The sequence below is a fragment of the Ranitomeya imitator genome, chromosome 1 (genome assembly GCF_032444005.1).
Source record: "Ranitomeya imitator isolate aRanImi1 chromosome 1, aRanImi1.pri, whole genome shotgun sequence".
NCBI classification, from domain to species: domain Eukaryota; kingdom Metazoa; phylum Chordata; class Amphibia; order Anura; family Dendrobatidae; genus Ranitomeya; species Ranitomeya imitator.
Window position 1 is genome coordinate 1222961525 of NC_091282.1, and position 19523 is coordinate 1222981047.

Consider the following 19523-nt stretch of genomic DNA (forward strand, 5'->3'; position numbering starts at 1 on the left):
TGTGGATGCAGGGTCCACAGGGGACAGCAATTTTGGGACAGTTCTGCCTAGTCTACGGTCTAGGAAACAGTTGGCTGTAGCCGTTCGCACCCCCTCCTCCTCGTCCTCCTGCAGAAGCGAGAGCTCGTCCTCAGACCGCAGTCGCACAACCACTCCATCCACAGCTGCCACTGTTGCACACCAGGTCTCCCATTATGGGGCAGCTACTGGCAAGCGTCAGCAGGCTGTATTGGCTATGAAGTGTTTGGGCGACAACAGACACAAGTTCTGTCCAAGTTCTTGCAGAAAGAAACGCAGTCGTGGCTGGGCACTGTAGATCTTGAGGCAGGCAAGGTAGTGAGTGAGTGGCTGCCATATCCCTTTCCCAACTGAAACACATTCCTTGCCTGGCTCACACCTTAAACCTGGTGGTGCAGTGCTTCCTGAAATGTTATCCGGGGTTATCCGACCTGCTCCTCAAAGTGCGTGGACTTTGCTCACATATCCGCCGTTCGCCCGTACACTCCAGCCGTATGCAGACCTATCAGCGTTCTTTGAACCTTCCCCAGCATCGCCTAATCATAGACGTTGCAACAAGGTGGAACTCAACACTGCACATGCTTCAGAGACTGTGCGAACAGAGGCGGGCTGTTATGTTTTTGTGGGAGGATACACATACACGGGCAGGCAGTAGGATGGCTGACATGGAGTTGTCAGGTGTGCAGTGGTCGAAGATACAAGACGTGTGTCAAGTCCTTCAGTGTTTTGAGGAATGCACACGGCTGGTTAGTGCAGACAACACCATAATAAGCATGAGCAACCCCCTAATGCGTCTTTCAGGTACCCGCTGGTCATCATCTCCTCTTCCGGGTCGACGGTCACACGCGGACGCTGCTCTTCCATCTCCTGGGGTTGAGACTCCTACCTCTCCTTCCCGCCATTGCAGATCAGGAGGCGGATCTCTTTGGCAGATGGGCAGGTGCTCATCATGTAAAAGCATTCGTAGGGGGCGTTCATCATTGTTCGCGTCATTTTAGTGGTATCCTCCCATGAAGACACGCCCTTCTTCTCCAGCACTCCTCATGGCGCTGTAATGGCAGTGGTTTTGGCAGCAAGTTGGTGTTATTTCACAATGCAAGGTCCCACAATAAAGCACGGTTCAGGCTCAGTTCTACCACAGTTTTTTAAGGCGCACATGACCCGATTTGTTGGGTCAGTCCATCCTGTCCGTGACCCCAAAGTAGTTAGGGTGCCCCACAGGCTGGGGTACTCGGTACTGGGTCCGGTACGTAAAGGGGATGTCACGGTGGCGACCCAGTCCGTGGCCATGGACACCAACATTAGAGGGAAAGGTCTGTAAAGGGATAAAGTTTATGTTTTGTAAACATAAACCCGAGTATTCCAATCTGCTCGACCTGAGCAACGAGCACTCAAGCATTTTAGTGCTCGCTAGTGTTGAGCGATACCTTCCGATATTTGAAAATATCGGTATCGGATTGAATCGGCCGATATTCGAAAAATATCAGATATCGTCGATACCGATACCCAATACAAATGCAAGTCAATGGGACCAAAATATTGGAATTAAAATAAACCCTTTCTTTCCTTGTAGGTTAATTCTACATAAAGGAAAACAACTAAGAATAATGCAGGATGTATTGGGGAAGGTGGAGGAGACATTAAAGGCATAGAGGTTAAGCTCAATCAAATGGAATAGCAGGAATTTTTTTTTTTTAAGACGTTCGGAGTTACAAAGATATTGACTATGTTAAGCTTTTTTATATTTTGTCAGATATTTATGTTTCACTACTTCCGTGCTCTTCACCTTCTTTTTTACTTCTCCCACAATTTCTTCTTCATCATCCTCAGCAGCAGCATCTTTTATATCACCTTCTTCTTCAACTTATTTATCTTCTTCTTCTTCACCTTCTTCCTATTATTCTTTTTTGTTACATTCTTCATATTCTTTTTATTAAACTATTATACTTCTTCATATTCTACATCTTCATTATATTCTTATTTGTGACAGGCATTCCTGTAGTTGTTATCTATAAAAGTTTGAAGAGTACACCGTCCGTTCTGCCTGTCATAAAAGAGTTACAACAGAATTTGTCCGCATTCAGTTTGGCCTGTAGCAGCAGGCTTTTTCTAGGGGCACCACGAGGAGGAACGGAATTACCCTCAAACACTGCTTAGTCTTCTTCTGCTTATAATTTAGATAATATCTTTTGCTCTGATTTTTAGTCGTATGCTTAATGTTCTTCTGCTCTTTTTTCTGCAGCTTCTTGTTCTTCTTGTTCTAAGTCTTCAGGGTCGTCAACTCCAGGGTCGTCATCTCCAGGGTCATCATCTCCAGGGTCTTCGTCTTTGGGTTGGTCTTCAGGGTCGTCGTCTCTGGGGTCATTGTTGTCTTGGGGGTGGTCTTCAGGGTCATCGTCTTTAGGGTCTTGAACTTGGAAATGTAGCAGAAGGTACAAGAAGGCTGAGGAAATCCCGAAAACCAGCTGACGATACTGGAACCCGGATGGCTACCCGAAGGTCCAAGAGCCAATGGAACTACCGAGGACCAGCTGACGGTACTGGAACCCGGTTACTAAGCAGGAGGTACCCATGCCAGAAAGCACTACCAAGGACCACCTGATGTTGGTGTAACTCGGATACCCAGTAGGAGGCACCTAAGCCAAAGGCTCTGTCCGAAACCAGCTGACAGTACCGGAACCAGGATGGGTAGCACAAGGTATAAGAGCCAAAGACACTGCCGAGAACCAGCTGATGATAATGGATCCTGGATGGGTAGCCGAAGGTACAAGAGCCAATGGAGCTACCGAAGACCAGCTGACATTACTGGAACCCAAGTACTAAGCAGGAGGTACTCATGCCAGAAAGCACTACCAAGGACAACCAGACGTTAATGGAACTCGGATACCCAGAAGGAGGCACCTAAGCCAAAGGCTCTGCCCAAAGCCAGCTTATGGTACTGGAACCAGGGGGACCTATTCAAGATTGTCTTCCTAAGAACCAGCTAATGGTGCTGGAACTTAGATAGGCAGCATAGGGTCCACAGGAAAAACAAAAGTTGCTAGGCCGCGTGCCGGCCGTAGTTACCGAAAATCCACAGTCCTACAGGGGGAGCTTGTCCTATTAGCACTACGGAACTAGCCTTGATTGCCAGTTCCCACAGCCCACATAGGAAGCTCCTAAACTGCAGGCACCATAGAGTCGGCAACACAACAGGACAACGTATTGGGGGCAAAGTGACCTTGACACTATCCGGAAACAGCTGGCATACTGGAACAAGGCTGGGCAGGAGGGAGTACCCGTGCCAAAGACACTTCAGAGCAGCAACTGGCAGTGTTGGACCCCAGGGATTAAATGACAAACAGAGTGTAGGCTGAGGCCTAATTGGAGCAAGTTGAAAGGAAACCTTTAACCCCCCAGGCGTTTGCAACTAGAAGAGCCACCTTGAAGCTGTCCCAGAGGCGGGACTTTCCTTCTTAATGAGATGCAGCACGGCTGTGATTCATACCCCCTTAGCGCCGCTCGCAGCCTCCTGAGCTTTGTTTGTTTGTGTACCGGAGCCTGCGCTGTTATGTTATCCCTTGGCCATGCGCAGTTAGCGCTGCCCGTCTTCTGACATCATTTGATGTCAGCCAGACTGTGCATGTGCGGTCGCGCTGCCCGAGATCACGCCCCGCAGAGTCTTCTGATTTATTCACACTGCGGGGTCGGGATTCATGGTCATGCACAGTGCATATCTTCGTCTCTCACTCATCTCCTTTTGCCTTTTTCAGACTGCGGCATCTGCTGATCCCTAATCATATGCCACGGCTGTGACGCCGCACAGTCTGAAGAAGGCGGAAGGAGATGAGTGAGATGTGAAGATATGCACTGCGCATGCCCATGAATCCTAGCCCCGCAGTGTCTTCTGATTTCTTCACACTGCAGGGCTGGGATTCATGGCCTTGCGCAGTGCATATCTTCGCCTCTCACTCATCTCCTTCTGCCTTCTTCAGACTGTGTGGCGTCAGCTGATCCCTAATCATATGCCACGGCTGTGACACCGCAAAGTCTGAAGAAAGCAGAAGGAGATGAGTGAGAGGCGAAGATATGCACTGCGCATGCCCATGAATTCCAGCCCCGCAGTGTGAATAAATAAGACACTGCGGTGCGTGATCTTGGGCAGGGCGGCCGCACAGGCGCAGCCAGCCTGACAACAAATGATGTCAGAAGATGGGCAGCATTAACTGTTCATGGCCAAGGAATAACATAACAGCGCAGGCTCCGGAACACAAACAAACAACGTTCAGGAGGCTGCATCCGGCACCAAGGGGGTATGAATGATGGCTGTGCTGCGTCTCATTAAGAAGGAAAGTTCCACCTCCGGGACGGTTTGAAGGTACGAGGGGACACATTTTAGTGTTAACTTCAGCGTGTGCAAGGAGAATAACTAAAAGAGCCACCTTGTCCAACTGCAGCATTATTGCTGCAAAAGGTGGCTCTTTTAGTTACAAATGCCTGGGGGAGGGGGACAGGTTCCCTTTAATTTCTGTTGTGTCAGCGTGGAGGTCGCAGGACACATTGCCGGATACACAGCAGGGGAGCAGCTGACGTTACTGAACACCAATGACACGGCAGGAAGTGTTGACTGTGCAAACGGCACTTCAGGAAGCACCTGGCGGTGTTGGAGCCCAGGGAAAGCAGGAGGCGCAGACTTGAGTTATTGCTGCACACACAGCAGGGGAGCAGCTGGCGTTACTGAACCCCAATAACAGAGGAGCAACTGTTGACTGTGCAGACAGCACTTCCGAGCAGCAACTGGCGGTGTTGGAGCCCAGGGAAAGCAGGAGGAGCAGACTTGAGTTATTGCCGCACACACAGCAGGGGAGCAGCTGGCGTTACTGAACCCCAATAATGTTCAGTCATTCAGGTTCCAGTACCGTCAGCTGGTTCTCGGCAGTGTCTTTGGCTCTAATACCTTGTGCTCCCCATCCTGGTTCCAGTACCATCAGCTGGTTCCGGTCAGAGCCTTTGGCCTAGGTGCCTCCTACTGGGTATCCGAGTTCCACCAACGTCAGGTGGTCCTTGGTAGTGCTTTTTGGCACGGGTACCTCCTGCTTAGTAACCGGATTCCAGTACCGTGAGCTGGTCCTTGGTAGTTTCATTGGCTCTTGGACCTTTGGTTAGCCATCTGGGTTCCAGTACCGTCAGCTGGTTCTCGGCATTTACTCAGCCTTCTTGTACCTTCTGCTACATTTCCAAGTTCAAGACCCTAAAGATGATGACCCTGAAAACCACCCCTAAGACAACGACGACCCCAGAGACGACGACCCCTGAGACGACGACCCTGGAGACAACGACCCTGAAGACCACCCCGAAGACGACGACCCCAGAGATGATGACCCTGGAGATGACGACTCTGGAGACGACGACCCTGAAGACCGAGAAGCAGAAGAACAAGAAGCTGCAGAACAAAGAGCAGAAGAACATTAAGCATAAGACTAAAAATCAGAGCAAAAGATATTATCTAAATTATAAGCAGAAGAAGACTAAGCAGTGTATGGGGGTGATTCCGTTCCTCCTCGTGGTGCCCCTGGAAAAAGCCTGCTGCTGCAGGCCAAACTGAACTTCGCCTCTCTCTCGTCTCCTTCCGCCTTCTTCAGACTGTGCGGCATCAGCTGATCCCTAATCACATGCCACGGCCGTGACGCCGCACAGACTGAAGAAGGCGGAAGGAGATGAGTAAAGGTACCTTCACACTCAGTAACTTTACAACGAGAACGACAACGATCCGTGACGTTGCAGCGTCCTGGATAGCGATCTCGTTGTGTTTGACACGCACCAGCGATCTGGATCCTGCTGTGATATCGCTGGTCGAAGCTAGAAGTCCAGAACTTTATTTGGTCGTCAGATCAGCGTGTATTGTCGTGTTTGACAGCAAAAGCAATGATGCCTGCAATGATTTACATGGATCTAACGACCTGTGATGACCTGTGAGAAAGATAAGTGAGTAACCCTTACGTCACTGGATCGCTCCTGCATCGTTCTGGAGCTGCTGTGTTTGACATCTCTACAGCGACCTAAACGGCGACGCTCCAGCGATCTGCTCGTTGTCTATATCGCTGCAGCATCGCTGAGTGTGAAGGTACCTTAAGATGTGAAGATATGCACTGTGCATGCCCAGGAATCCCAGCCCGGCAGTGTCTTCCGATTTCTTCACACTGCGGGGCTGGGATTCATGGCCTTGCGCAGTGCATATCTTTGCCTCTCACTCATCTCCTTCCGCCTTCTTCAGACTGTGCGGCTTCAGCTGATCCCTAATCACTAGGGTTCAGCGAAACGGATCGTTCATTTTCAAAAGTCGCCAACTTTTGGCAAAGTCGGGTTTCATGAAACCCGACCCGACCCCTGTGCGGGGTCTGCCATGCGGTACGCGACTTTCGCGCCAAAGTTGCGTTTCAATGACACAAAAAGCACCATTTCTCAGCCAATGAAGGTGGATGCAGAGTGTGGGCAGCGTGAAGACATAGGTTCTGGTCCCCACCATCTTAGAGAAGGGCATTGCAGTGATTGGCTTGCTGTCTGCGGCGTCACAGGGGCTATAAAGGGGCGTTCCTGCCGACCGCCATCTTACTGCTGCTGATCTGAGCGTAGGGAGAGGTTGCTGCCGCTTCGTCAGAAGCAGGGATAGTGTTAGGCAGGGTCCATTAACCACCAAACCGCTTGTGCTGTAGCGATTTCCACTGTCCAACACCACCTTTGTTTGCAGGGACAGTGGAAGCTACATTTTTTTTCCTCAGCGCTGTAGCTCATTGGGCTGCCCTAGAAGGCTCCCTGATAGCTGCATTGCTGTGTGTACGCCGCTGTGCAAACCAACTGCTTTTTTCAAAGCACAAATCCTGTTGTTCCTTCCTTTCTGCACAGCTATCTTGTTTGTTTGTCCACACTTTTTATTTCATTTGTGCAGCAGTCCACTCCTTATTGCTGCCTGCCATACCTGGCTGAGATTACTGCAGGGAGACAGTAATTGTAGGACAGTCCCTGTGTTTTTTTTTTTTTTATTCTCCCTAAAAAAAAAAGCTGTGGGAGATTAAGATTGGCATTTCTGCTCGAGTGCCATCCCTGTGTGTGCCATCTCACATAGTGGGCCATAGAAAGCCTAATTTTTTTTTCTGTTTTTTTTATTGTGGGGTTTCTAAATTCTCCCTGAAAAAAAAAAAAAAACAGTGGGAGATTAATATTGGCCTTTGGGCTTGTGTGCCAGTCCTGAGCGTGCCATCTCTCTCTCAAATAGTGGGCCATAGAAAGCCTATTAATTTTTTTTTTATTGGTTTTATACATTCTCCCTGAAAAAAAAAAAAACTGTGGGAGATTAATATTGCCCTTTGGGTTTGTGTGCCAGTCCTGAGCGTGCCATCTCTCTGTCAAATAGTGGGCCATAGAAAGCCTATTTTTTTTTTTATTGGTTTTATACATTCTCCCTGAAAAAAAAAAACAGTGGGAGATTAATATTGCGCTTTGGGCTTGTGTGCCAGTCCTGAGCGTGCCATCTCTCTGTCAAAATTTTTTTTTTTTATTTGGTTTCTAAATTCTCTCTGAAAAAATCACTCTTTTTTAATTTGTTTTCTAAATTCTTCCTTAAAAAATCATTTTTTTTTTGTGTTTCTAAATTCTCCCTGAAAAAATAAAAAAAAACAGTGGGAGATTAATATTGGCCTTTCTGCTTGTGTGCCAGTCCTGACTCCTGGGTGTGCCATCTCTCTCTCTCAGATAGTGGGCCATAGAAAGCCTATCTGTTGTTTTTTTTTGTTTGGTTTCTAAATTCTCTCTGAAAAAAAATCACTTTTTTTATTTTGTTTTCTAAATTCTTCCTTAAAAAATCTTTTTTTTTTTTTTTTGGGTTTCTAAATTCTCCCTGAAAAAATAAAAACAAACAGTGGGAGATTAATATTGACATTTGTGCTTGAGTGACAGTCCTGCGTGTGTGGCATCTCTCTCATTTGGTGCCACCAAAAACAGAGTGTGTAACATTGTGCCTGCTTTTCCTTGCGGTGTCACCCACCTGTAAAGGGGTATCTAAATCATACTGAAGTTGTAGCTCACCGTGTAAGTTGTTTGACAGCAACAAATACTGTTAGTTTGGTTACGTTTTTAAAACAATGAGGAAGTCTGGTGGAAGAGGTCGTAGCCGGGGGCGTTCATTGTCAGCTGGTAATGAGGGTAGTGGTAGTGGTGGAGCATCAGGTGGTCATGGTAAAAAAAATATTGCACCTAAGTCTGGAGCTGTGGAGCCAGGTTCGTCGTCTGGCTACACAAGGCCTCGAACGCTCCCTTTTCTGGGAGTAGGAAAACCGCTTTTAAAGCCGGAGCAGCAAGAGAAAGTTTTGGCTTACCTTGCTGACTCAGCCTCTAGCTCTTTTGCCTCCTCTTTTGAAACTGGTAAATGTAAAAGCAGCGCGTCGTTAGTGGATGTTCACGGTCAGGGACAAGTCGCTTCCTTGTCCTCTTCAGCAAAAACAACAACAGAGAAGGATGCAGCAGGCGACACAACGGGTTACTCCATGGAGCTCCTTACACACACCGTCCCTGGCTTAGAAAGTGAAGCAGTTAACAGGCCATGCCCATTACAAGTTGAATCTGACATGGAGTGCACTGATGCACAGCCACAGCCAGACTACTATGCTGGTCCTTTGACTCAGACCACAACATTGCCCTCGCATGGTACTGATCCAGAATCAGACCCTGATGAGACTATGTTGCCCTGTCACGAACGCTCTACCACCGACTTACACGGTGACACAGACGGAGTTGCGCACGAGCTAGAAGAGGAGGTTATAGATGACCCAGTTGTTGACCCCGATTGGCAGCCATTGGGGGAACAGGGTGCAGGCGGCAGTAGTTCTGAAGCGGAGGAGGAGGGGCTGCAGCAGGCATCAACATCGCAACAGGTTCCATCTGCCGGGCCCGTATCTGGCCCAAAACGCGTGGCAAAGTCAAAACCTGTTGGAGGACAGTGTGGCCATCCGGTTAAAGCTCAGTCTGCAATGCCTGAAAAGGTATCCGATGCTAGAAAGAGTGCAGTCTGGCATTTTTTTAAACAACATCCAATTGATCAGCACAAAGTCATCTGTCAAAAATGTTCAACTACCTTAAGCAGAGGTCAGAATCTGAAAAGTCTCAATACAAGTTGCATGCATAGACATTTAACCACCATGCATTTGCAAGCCTGGACTAACTACCAAATGTCCCTTAAGGTTGTAGCACCCTCGGCCAATGAAGCTAGTCAGCAACGCAACATCCCTTCCGGCAGTGTAGGGCCACCATTTTCCGCACCACCTGCAGTATCTGTGCAGGTTTCTTTGCCAGGCCAAAGCAGTCAGGGTCAGGGAATCACCAGTTTCGTAGTAGGAAACACTGCATCTAGGGCACCGGCGGCAACAATACCATCTCCCACCGTCTCTCAGTCTGCTATGTCCACCGGCACCCCCGCTAGTTCCACGATCTCCAGCTCTCCAGTCCAGCTCACCCTACATGAGACTATGGTTAGAAAAAGGAAGTACTTAGCCTCGCATCCGCGTACACAGGGTTTGAACGCCCACATAGCTAGACTAACCTCGTTAGAGATGATGCCCTACCGGTTAGTTGAAAGCGAAGCTTCCAAAGCCCTGATGGACTACGCTGTACCACGCTACGAGCTACCCAGTCGACACTTCTTTTCCAGAAAAGCCATCCCAGCCCTCCACCAGCATGTTAAAGAGCGCATTGTCCATGCACTCAGGCAATCTGTGAGCACAAAGGTGCACCTGACAACAGATGCATGGACCAGTAGGCATGGCCAGGGACGTTACGTGTCCATCACGGCACACTGGGTGAATGTTGTGGATGCAGGGTCCACAGGGGACAGCAATTTTGGGACAGTTCTGCCTAGTCTACGGTCTAGGAAACAGTTGGCTGTAGCCGTTCGCACCCCCTCCTCCTCGTCCTCCTGCAGAAGCGAGAGCTCGTCCTCAGACCGCAGTCGCACAACCACTCCATCCACAGCTGCCACTGTTGCACACCAGGTCTCCCATTATGGGGCAGCTACTGGCAAGCGTCAGCAGGCTGTATTGGCTATGAAGTGTTTGGGCGACAACAGACACAAGTTCTGTCCAAGTTCTTGCAGAAAGAAACGCAGTCGTGGCTGGGCACTGTAGATCTTGAGGCAGGCAAGGTAGTGAGTGAGTGGCTGCCATATCCCTTTCCCAACTGAAACACATTCCTTGCCTGGCTCACACCTTAAACCTGGTGGTGCAGTGCTTCCTGAAATGTTATCCGGGGTTATCCGACCTGCTCCTCAAAGTGCGTGGACTTTGCTCACATATCCGCCGTTCGCCCGTACACTCCAGCCGTATGCAGACCTATCAGCGTTCTTTGAACCTTCCCCAGCATCGCCTAATCATAGACGTTGCAACAAGGTGGAACTCAACACTGCACATGCTTCAGAGACTGTGCGAACAGAGGCGGGCTGTTATGTTTTTGTGGGAGGATACACATACACGGGCAGGCAGTAGGATGGCTGACATGGAGTTGTCAGGTGTGCAGTGGTCGAAGATACAAGACGTGTGTCAAGTCCTTCAGTGTTTTGAGGAATGCACACGGCTGGTTAGTGCAGACAACACCATAATAAGCATGAGCAACCCCCTAATGCGTCTTTCAGGTACCCGCTGGTCATCATCTCCTCTTCCGGGTCGACGGTCACACGCGGACGCTGCTCTTCCATCTCCTGGGGTTGAGACTCCTACCTCTCCTTCCCGCCATTGCAGATCAGGAGGCGGATCTCTTTGGCAGATGGGCAGGTGCTCATCATGTAAAAGCATTCGTAGGGGGCGTTCATCATTGTTCGCGTCATTTTAGTGGTATCCTCCCATGAAGACACGCCCTTCTTCTCCAGCACTCCTCATGGCGCTGTAATGGCAGTGGTTTTGGCAGCAAGTTGGTGTTATTTCACAATGCAAGGTCCCACAATAAAGCACGGTTCAGGCTCAGTTCTACCACAGTTTTTTAAGGCGCACATGACCCGATTTGTTGGGTCAGTCCATCCTGTCCGTGACCCCAAAGTAGTTAGGGTGCCCCACAGGCTGGGGTACTCGGTACTGGGTCCGGTACGTAAAGGGGATGTCACGGTGGCGACCCAGTCCGTGGCCATGGACACCAACATTAGAGGGAAAGGTCTGTAAAGGGATAAAGTTTATGTTTTGTAAACATAAACCCGAGTATTCCAATCTGCTCGACCTGAGCAACGAGCACTCAAGCATTTTAGTGCTCGCTAGTGTTGAGCGATACCTTCCGATATTTGAAAATATCGGTATCGGATTGAATCGGCCGATATTCGAAAAATATCAGATATCGTCGATACCGATACCCAATACAAATGCAAGTCAATGGGACCAAAATATTGGAATTAAAATAAACCCTTTCTTTCCTTGTAGGTTAATTCTACATAAAGGAAAACAACTAAGAATAATGCAGGATGTATTGGGGAAGGTGGAGGAGACATTAAAGGCATAGAGGTTAAGCTCAATCAAATGGAATAGCAGGAATTTTTTTTTTTTAAGACGTTCGGAGTTACAAAGATATTGACTATGTTAAGCTTTTTTATATTTTGTCAGATATTTATGTTTCACTACTTCCGTGCTCTTCACCTTCTTTTTTACTTCTCCCACAATTTCTTCTTCATCATCCTCAGCAGCAGCATCTTTTATATCACCTTCTTCTTCAACTTATTTATCTTCTTCTTCTTCACCTTCTTCCTATTATTCTTTTTTGTTACATTCTTCATATTCTTTTTATTAAACTATTATACTTCTTCATATTCTACATCTTCATTATATTCTTATTTGTGACAGGCATTCCTGTAGTTGTTATCTATAAAAGTTTGAAGAGTACACCGTCCGTTCTGCCTGTCATAAAAGAGTTACAACAGAATTTGTCCGCATTCAGTTTGGCCTGTAGCAGCAGGCTTTTTCTAGGGGCACCACGAGGAGGAACGGAATTACCCTCAAACACTGCTTAGTCTTCTTCTGCTTATAATTTAGATAATATCTTTTGCTCTGATTTTTAGTCGTATGCTTAATGTTCTTCTGCTCTTTTTTCTGCAGCTTCTTGTTCTTCTTGTTCTAAGTCTTCAGGGTCGTCAACTCCAGGGTCGTCATCTCCAGGGTCATCATCTCCAGGGTCTTCGTCTTTGGGTTGGTCTTCAGGGTCGTCGTCTCTGGGGTCATTGTTGTCTTGGGGGTGGTCTTCAGGGTCATCGTCTTTAGGGTCTTGAACTTGGAAATGTAGCAGAAGGTACAAGAAGGCTGAGGAAATCCCGAAAACCAGCTGACGATACTGGAACCCGGATGGCTACCCGAAGGTCCAAGAGCCAATGGAACTACCGAGGACCAGCTGACGGTACTGGAACCCGGTTACTAAGCAGGAGGTACCCATGCCAGAAAGCACTACCAAGGACCACCTGATGTTGGTGTAACTCGGATACCCAGTAGGAGGCACCTAAGCCAAAGGCTCTGTCCGAAACCAGCTGACAGTACCGGAACCAGGATGGGTAGCACAAGGTATAAGAGCCAAAGACACTGCCGAGAACCAGCTGATGATAATGGATCCTGGATGGGTAGCCGAAGGTACAAGAGCCAATGGAGCTACCGAAGACCAGCTGACATTACTGGAACCCAAGTACTAAGCAGGAGGTACTCATGCCAGAAAGCACTACCAAGGACAACCAGACGTTAATGGAACTCGGATACCCAGAAGGAGGCACCTAAGCCAAAGGCTCTGCCCAAAGCCAGCTTATGGTACTGGAACCAGGGGGACCTATTCAAGATTGTCTTCCTAAGAACCAGCTAATGGTGCTGGAACTTAGATAGGCAGCATAGGGTCCACAGGAAAAACAAAAGTTGCTAGGCCGCGTGCCGGCCGTAGTTACCGAAAATCCACAGTCCTACAGGGGGAGCTTGTCCTATTAGCACTACGGAACTAGCCTTGATTGCCAGTTCCCACAGCCCACATAGGAAGCTCCTAAACTGCAGGCACCATAGAGTCGGCAACACAACAGGACAACGTATTGGGGGCAAAGTGACCTTGACACTATCCGGAAACAGCTGGCATACTGGAACAAGGCTGGGCAGGAGGGAGTACCCGTGCCAAAGACACTTCAGAGCAGCAACTGGCAGTGTTGGACCCCAGGGATTAAATGACAAACAGAGTGTAGGCTGAGGCCTAATTGGAGCAAGTTGAAAGGAAACCTTTAACCCCCCAGGCGTTTGCAACTAGAAGAGCCACCTTGAAGCTGTCCCAGAGGCGGGACTTTCCTTCTTAATGAGATGCAGCACGGCTGTGATTCATACCCCCTTAGCGCCGCTCGCAGCCTCCTGAGCTTTGTTTGTTTGTGTACCGGAGCCTGCGCTGTTATGTTATCCCTTGGCCATGCGCAGTTAGCGCTGCCCGTCTTCTGACATCATTTGATGTCAGCCAGACTGTGCATGTGCGGTCGCGCTGCCCGAGATCACGCCCCGCAGAGTCTTCTGATTTATTCACACTGCGGGGTCGGGATTCATGGTCATGCACAGTGCATATCTTCGTCTCTCACTCATCTCCTTTTGCCTTTTTCAGACTGCGGCATCTGCTGATCCCTAATCATATGCCACGGCTGTGACGCCGCACAGTCTGAAGAAGGCGGAAGGAGATGAGTGAGATGTGAAGATATGCACTGCGCATGCCCATGAATCCTAGCCCCGCAGTGTCTTCTGATTTCTTCACACTGCAGGGCTGGGATTCATGGCCTTGCGCAGTGCATATCTTCGCCTCTCACTCATCTCCTTCTGCCTTCTTCAGACTGTGTGGCGTCAGCTGATCCCTAATCATATGCCACGGCTGTGACACCGCAAAGTCTGAAGAAAGCAGAAGGAGATGAGTGAGAGGCGAAGATATGCACTGCGCATGCCCATGAATTCCAGCCCCGCAGTGTGAATAAATAAGACACTGCGGTGCGTGATCTTGGGCAGGGCGGCCGCACAGGCGCAGCCAGCCTGACAACAAATGATGTCAGAAGATGGGCAGCATTAACTGTTCATGGCCAAGGAATAACATAACAGCGCAGGCTCCGGAACACAAACAAACAACGTTCAGGAGGCTGCATCCGGCACCAAGGGGGTATGAATGATGGCTGTGCTGCGTCTCATTAAGAAGGAAAGTTCCACCTCCGGGACGGTTTGAAGGTACGAGGGGACACATTTTAGTGTTAACTTCAGCGTGTGCAAGGAGAATAACTAAAAGAGCCACCTTGTCCAACTGCAGCATTATTGCTGCAAAAGGTGGCTCTTTTAGTTACAAATGCCTGGGGGAGGGGGACAGGTTCCCTTTAATTTCTGTTGTGTCAGCGTGGAGGTCGCAGGACACATTGCCGGATACACAGCAGGGGAGCAGCTGACGTTACTGAACACCAATGACACGGCAGGAAGTGTTGACTGTGCAAACGGCACTTCAGGAAGCACCTGGCGGTGTTGGAGCCCAGGGAAAGCAGGAGGCGCAGACTTGAGTTATTGCTGCACACACAGCAGGGGAGCAGCTGGCGTTACTGAACCCCAATAACAGAGGAGCAACTGTTGACTGTGCAGACAGCACTTCCGAGCAGCAACTGGCGGTGTTGGAGCCCAGGGAAAGCAGGAGGAGCAGACTTGAGTTATTGCCGCACACACAGCAGGGGAGCAGCTGGCGTTACTGAACCCCAATAATGTTCAGTCATTCAGGTTCCAGTACCGTCAGCTGGTTCTCGGCAGTGTCTTTGGCTCTAATACCTTGTGCTCCCCATCCTGGTTCCAGTACCATCAGCTGGTTCCGGTCAGAGCCTTTGGCCTAGGTGCCTCCTACTGGGTATCCGAGTTCCACCAACGTCAGGTGGTCCTTGGTAGTGCTTTTTGGCACGGGTACCTCCTGCTTAGTAACCGGATTCCAGTACCGTGAGCTGGTCCTTGGTAGTTTCATTGGCTCTTGGACCTTTGGTTAGCCATCTGGGTTCCAGTACCGTCAGCTGGTTCTCGGCATTTACTCAGCCTTCTTGTACCTTCTGCTACATTTCCAAGTTCAAGACCCTAAAGATGATGACCCTGAAAACCACCCCTAAGACAACGACGACCCCAGAGACGACGACCCCTGAGACGACGACCCTGGAGACAACGACCCTGAAGACCACCCCGAAGACGACGACCCCAGAGATGATGACCCTGGAGATGACGACTCTGGAGACGACGACCCTGAAGACCGAGAAGCAGAAGAACAAGAAGCTGCAGAACAAAGAGCAGAAGAACATTAAGCATAAGACTAAAAATCAGAGCAAAAGATATTATCTAAATTATAAGCAGAAGAAGACTAAGCAGTGTATGGGGGTGATTCCGTTCCTCCTCGTGGTGCCCCTGGAAAAAGCCTGCTGCTGCAGGCCAAACTGAACTTCGCCTCTCTCTCGTCTCCTTCCGCCTTCTTCAGACTGTGCGGCATCAGCTGATCCCTAATCACATGCCACGGCCGTGACGCCGCACAGACTGAAGAAGGCGGAAGGAGATGAGTAAAGGTACCTTCACACTCAGTAACTTTACAACGAGAACGACAACGATCCGTGACGTTGCAGCGTCCTGGATAGCGATCTCGTTGTGTTTGACACGCACCAGCGATCTGGATCCTGCTGTGATATCGCTGGTCGAAGCTAGAAGTCCAGAACTTTATTTGGTCGTCAGATCAGCGTGTATTGTCGTGTTTGACAGCAAAAGCAATGATGCCTGCAATGATTTACATGGATCTAACGACCTGTGATGACCTGTGAGAAAGATAAGTGAGTAACCCTTACGTCACTGGATCGCTCCTGCATCGTTCTGGAGCTGCTGTGTTTGACATCTCTACAGCGACCTAAACGGCGACGCTCCAGCGATCTGCTCGTTGTCTATATCGCTGCAGCATCGCTGAGTGTGAAGGTACCTTAAGATGTGAAGATATGCACTGTGCATGCCCAGGAATCCCAGCCCGGCAGTGTCTTCCGATTTCTTCACACTGCGGGGCTGGGATTCATGGCCTTGCGCAGTGCATATCTTTGCCTCTCACTCATCTCCTTCCGCCTTCTTCAGACTGTGCGGCTTCAGCTGATCCCTAATCACTAGGGTTCAGCGAAACGGATCGTTCATTTTCAAAAGTCGCCAACTTTTGGCAAAGTCGGGTTTCATGAAACCCGACCCGACCCCTGTGCGGGGTCTGCCATGCGGTACGCGACTTTCGCGCCAAAGTTGCGTTTCAATGACACAAAAAGCACCATTTCTCAGCCAATGAAGGTGGATGCAGAGTGTGGGCAGCGTGAAGACATAGGTTCTGGTCCCCACCATCTTAGAGAAGGGCATTGCAGTGATTGGCTTGCTGTCTGCGGCGTCACAGGGGCTATAAAGGGGCGTTCCTGCCGACCGCCATCTTACTGCTGCTGATCTGAGCGTAGGGAGAGGTTGCTGCCGCTTCGTCAGAAGCAGGGATAGTGTTAGGCAGGGTCCATTAACCACCAAACCGCTTGTGCTGTAGCGATTTCCACTGTCCAACACCACCTTTGTTTGCAGGGACAGTGGAAGCTACATTTTTTTTCCTCAGCGCTGTAGCTCATTGGGCTGCCCTAGAAGGCTCCCTGATAGCTGCATTGCTGTGTGTACGCCGCTGTGCAAACCAACTGCTTTTTTCAAAGCACAAATCCTGTTGTTCCTTCCTTTCTGCACAGCTATCTTGTTTGTTTGTCCACACTTTTTATTTCATTTGTGCAGCAGTCCACTCCTTATTGCTGCCTGCCATACCTGGCTGAGATTACTGCAGGGAGACAGTAATTGTAGGACAGTCCCTGTGTTTTTTTTTTTTTTATTCTCCCTAAAAAAAAAAGCTGTGGGAGATTAAGATTGGCATTTCTGCTCGAGTGCCATCCCTGTGTGTGCCATCTCACATAGTGGGCCATAGAAAGCCTAATTTTTTTTTCTGTTTTTTTTATTGTGGGGTTTCTAAATTCTCCCTGAAAAAAAAAAAAAAACAGTGGGAGATTAATATTGGCCTTTGGGCTTGTGTGCCAGTCCTGAGCGTGCCATCTCTCTCTCAAATAGTGGGCCATAGAAAGCCTATTAATTTTTTTTTTATTGGTTTTATACATTCTCCCTGAAAAAAAAAAAAACTGTGGGAGATTAATATTGCCCTTTGGGTTTGTGTGCCAGTCCTGAGCGTGCCATCTCTCTGTCAAATAGTGGGCCATAGAAAGCCTATTTTTTTTTTTATTGGTTTTATACATTCTCCCTGAAAAAAAAAAACAGTGGGAGATTAATATTGCGCTTTGGGCTTGTGTGCCAGTCCTGAGCGTGCCATCTCTCTGTCAAAATTTTTTTTTTTTATTTGGTTTCTAAATTCTCTCTGAAAAAATCACTCTTTTTTAATTTGTTTTCTAAATTCTTCCTTAAAAAATCATTTTTTTTTTGTGTTTCTAAATTCTCCCTGAAAAAATAAAAAAAAACAGTGGGAGATTAATATTGGCCTTTCTGCTTGTGTGCCAGTCCTGACTCCTGGGTGTGCCATCTCTCTCTCTCAGATAGTGGGCCATAGAAAGCCTATCTGTTGTTTTTTTTTGTTTGGTTTCTAAATTCTCTCTGAAAAAAAATCACTTTTTTTATTTTGTTTTCTAAATTCTTCCTTAAAAAATCTTTTTTTTTTTTTTTTGGGTTTCTAAATTCTCCCTGAAAAAATAAAAACAAACAGTGGGAGATTAATATTGACATTTGTGCTTGAGTGACAGTCCTGCGTGTGTGGCATCTCTCTCATTTGGTGCCACCAAAAACAGAGTGTGTAACATTGTGCCTGCTTTTCCTTGCGGTGTCACCCACCTGTAAAGGGGTATCTAAATCATACTGAAGTTGTAGCTCACCGTGTAAGTTGTTTGACAGCAACAAATACTGTTAGTTTGGTTACGTTTTTAAAACAATGAGGAAGTCTGGTGGAAGAGGTCGTAGCCGGGGGCGTTCATTGTCAGCTGGTAATGAGGGTAGTGGTAGTGGTGGAGCATCAGGTGGTCATGGTAAAAAAAATATTGCACCTAAGTCTGGAGCTGTGGAGCCAGGTTCGTCGTCTGGCTACACAAGGCCTCGAACGCTCCCTTTTCTGGGAGTAGGAAAACCGCTTTTAAAGCCGGAGCAGCAAGAGAAAGTTTTGGCTTACCTTGCTGACTCAGCCTCTAGCTCTTTTGCCTCCTCTTTTGAAACTGGTAAATGTAAAAGCAGCGCGTCGTTAGTGGATGTTCACGGTCAGGGACAAGTCGCTTCCTTGTCCTCTTCAGCAAAAACAACAACAGAGAAGGATGCAGCAGGCGACACAACGGGTTACTCCATGGAGCTCCTTACACACACCGTCCCTGGCTTAGAAAGTGAAGCAGTTAACAGGCCATGCCCATTACAAGTTGAATCTGACATGGAGTGCACTGATGCACAGCCACAGCCAGACTACTATGCTGGTCCTTTGACTCAGACCACAACATTGCCCTCGCATGGTACTGATCCAGAATCAGACCCTGATGAGACTATGTTGCCCTGTCACGAACGCTCTACCACCGACTTACACGGTGACACAGACGGAGTTGCGCACGAGCTAGAAGAGGAGGTTATAGATGACCCAGTTGTTGACCCCGATTGGCAGCCATTGGGGGAACAGGGTGCAGGCGGCAGTAGTTCTGAAGCGGAGGAGGAGGGGCTGCAGCAGGCATCAACATCGCAACAGGTTCCATCTGCCGGGCCCGTATCTGGCCCAAAACGCGTGGCAAAGTCAAAACCTGTTGGAGGACAGTGTGGCCATCCGGTTAAAGCTCAGTCTGCAATGCCTGAAAAGGTATCCGATGCTAGAAAGAGTGCAGTCTGGCATTTTTTTAAACAACATCCAATTGATCAGCACAAAGTCATCTGTCAAAAATGTTCAACTACCTTAAGCAGAGGGCAGAATCTGAAAAGTCTCAATACAAGTTGCATGCATAGACATTTAACCACCATGCATTTGCAAGCCTGGACTAACTACCAAATGTCCCTTAAGGTTGTAGCACCCTCGGCCAATGAAGCTAGTCAGCAACGCAACATCCCTTCCGGCAGTGTAGGGCCACCATTTTCCGCACCACCTGCAGTATCTGTGCAGGTTTCTTTGCCAGGCCAAAGCAGTCAGGGTCAGGGAATCACCAGTTTCGTAGTAGGAAACACTGCATCTAGGGCACCGGCGGCAACAATACCATCTCCCACCGTCTCTCAGTCTGCCATGTCCACCGGCACCCCCGCTAGTTCCACGATCTCCAGCTCTCCAGTCCAGCTCACCCTACATGAGACTATGGTTAGAAAAAGGAAGTACTTAGCCTCGCATCCGCGTACACAGGGTTTGAACGCCCACATAGCTAGACTAACCTCGTTAGAGATGATGCCCTACCGGTTAGTTGAAAGCGAAGCTTCCAAAGCCCTGATGGACTACGCTGTACCACGCTACGA